Source organism: Dipodomys merriami, unplaced genomic scaffold (genome assembly GCF_024711535.1).
Source record: "Dipodomys merriami isolate MVZ:Mamm:240054 unplaced genomic scaffold, mDipMer1.0.p SCAF_3, whole genome shotgun sequence".
NCBI classification, from domain to species: domain Eukaryota; kingdom Metazoa; phylum Chordata; class Mammalia; order Rodentia; family Heteromyidae; genus Dipodomys; species Dipodomys merriami.
In genome coordinates, this window is record NW_027204492.1 from 104,522,482 (window position 1) to 104,525,525 (window position 3,044).

Here is a 3,044-nt window from a genome sequence, read left to right on the forward strand (position 1 = left end):
ACAATTAGATACTCCAGTTTCTTTGATATAAACAGTTTATTCCATAATACATCAACAAATTGCTATACAATAGGACACCAGAGTTTATTAATCCTATCTAAGAAACACACATTGACCAATTCTTTTCTCCTCTTCTTATCCAGCATTATATACAAGTGCTTGTAATTTCTTACTAAAAGTCTATTTTTTAAGTTTACTTTTAAAAGAGATAACATTAGAGCACACAACTTTCTTAATGACAGTGGACCTGGTTGCAAATTGGAATAAGATGGATTTCTGGAGAAAGTCCAGATTTCTGCTTGAACTGGAATGTGTACAGATTCAAAGTGTGAAGAAAAACATGGTCATAGCCCTCCAGGTCCTATTTTTTGGTGGTTTAGGGGATTGATATCAGATTTTTACATTTGCTAGGTAGACTTTATATCATGTGAGACAGATAGCAAACACTTTTGATTTTGTTATTTTTTCAAATAAGGTCTTCTAGTTATGGCTAAGCAGGCATGGGAAACAAGCCTCCTAGTTACACTTCCCATGTAGCTGGAATGACTGGCAAATGCCACTATGCCTTCTTTATATTGGCTAAGATTATGCTCTCACAAACCTTTTTCTGGGGCTCTCTGTGAACTATAATCCTCCTAATCTCTTCATCCCAAATATCTATGGTTACAAGTGGGAGACATCACCTTTGGCTTTATCTTTTAGAGCAATTTCAGTTTTATAGTAAATTTGGGTGAATAGGACAGAAAAATCTCCATAAACTGTCACATCATTTCTGCCATGTAGTTTTCCTTGATACTGAAATCTACTATGGTATATTTATTGCAATAAGTGAGTCAATATTGATGTGTTATTTCTAACTGAATCTATAGTTAATATTAACATTTACTCTTTCTGCTTTATATTTCTATGATCTTTTGTAAAGTATCCACAAGTACAGTATTATACAAAATAGTTCAACCACACTAAAAGTTTTCTCATTCTACTTATTCTTCTTTACCTTTGGTCTCCCTAAGCCTCTCATCTTTTTTTATGCCATTCCTGGCGCTTGAACTCAGCACCTGGGCACTCTACCTGAGCTTTTTTACTCAAGGCTAGTGCCCTACTACTTGAGCCACAAATCCATTTCTGGCTCTTTGGTGGTTTATTGCAGGTAAGAGTCTCATAGACTTTCCTGCCTGGGCTGGCTTTGAACCATGATCCTCAGATGTCAATAGCTAATGTTATAGGCATGAACCACACTAGTAACAGAATCTAATCTTTTGTGTGTGTGTGTGTGTGTGTGTGTGGAATTAAATCTTTACTCTTCCTATGGAACATAGGCATCAACCTTATTTACATTCCTAACATTGAACTCATCTCTTTCAATGTTCCTATTTCACCCATCTTCTCTAAGTAACATCAGTTAAGCATATTTTAGCTCTTCTGCTTCATCTTGCCTTTTTTTTTAAATTTTTTTATTGTAAAGATACTATACAGAGGGTTACAGTTACATGAGTGAGGTAATGAGTACACTTCCTCTTGAACATTGTTACCCCCTCCATTGTTTTCCCCCTACCATCCCCTCCCTCCCTCCCTTCCCCAAGGTTCTTTTTTTTTTTTTTTTTGATTGTGATTAAGTGATTACTTAATTTCCGGAAATTCACAGTATTGTGGAATAATGATGCTCATTTAAAGTCACAAGTTCATTCTAACTTTCCTGGAGCAAATTGTCTATCACAGTCTGTAATATATAACGGTGCTCATATGTTATATGTGATCAGCAGCATGGGGATATTTAGTAGTGGTTCAACCAGATGAGTGGGAGTTAAGTCCTGTTAGTTTTGTCATATCACCTAACATTTTGGATTCATCATCCACTTATCAGGGAGACCATGTACTGTTTGTCTCTTCGTTCTTGGCTTATCTCGCTCAACATGATTCCTTCTAGCTCCATCCATTTCCCTGCAAATGCCATTATTTTGTCATTTCTAATGGCTGCATAATATTCCATTGTGTATAGATACCACACAGTTTTTGGATCCATTCATCTGTGGTGGGGCATCTAGGTTGTTTCCATATCCTAGCTATTGCGAACAGTGCTGCAATAAACATGGAGGTACACGTGTCCTGTTGTTCAGGGTAGATGCCTAGAAGTGGTATGACTGGGTCGTAAGGGAGGTCAATCTTTAGCTTTCTAAGGACCCTCCAGACTGCTTTCCAAAGTGGTTGTATGAGTGTATATTCCCACCAGCAGTGTAATAGCGTTCCTCGTTCTCCACATCCCCTCCAGCATTTGTCGTTGGCTGATTTGTGGATGTGGGACATTCTGACTGGGGTAAGGTGGTATCTCAGGGTTGTCTTTATTTGCATTTCCTTCACCACCAGGGATGATGAACATTTCCTCATGTGTTTCTTTGCCATTTTTATTTCTTCATTTGAGAAGTCCCTCTTTAGTTCCCTTGCCCATTTAGTAATTGGTTTGTTGGGTTTGGGAGGGATTAGTTTCTTGAGTTCCCTGTATATACAGGATGTTAACCCCTTGTCTGATATATTGCTGGTAAATATTTTTTCCCAATTAGTTGGTTGTCTTTCTAGCTTGGTTGCGATAGCTTTATCTGTGCAGAAGCTTTTTATTTTAAGGTAGTCCCATTTGTCGAGTCTCTCTCCAATTTGTTGTGACCCTGGGACTCTGTTCAGGAAGTTCCTTCCTGTGCCTATTAGTTCAAGTGTCTCTCCTACTCTGTCCTGCAGTAGTTTCAGAGATTCAGGTTTAATGTTAAGGTCTTTAATCCATTTTGAGTTGATGTTGGTGCATGGTGATAGGCTGGGGTCCACTTTTAGTTTTCTGCATGTGGCTGCCCAGTTTTCCTAGCACCAGCGGTTGAAGAGGCTGTGTTTCTTCCATTGTATGTCTTTGGCTCCTTTGTCGAATATCAGCTGGCTGTAGGCCTGTGGATTTATTTCTGGATCTTCTATTCTGTTCCATTGGTCTTCGGGTCTGTTTTTGTGCCAATACCATGCTGTCTTTGTTATTATAGCTCTGTAGTAGAGTTTGAAGTTCGGCA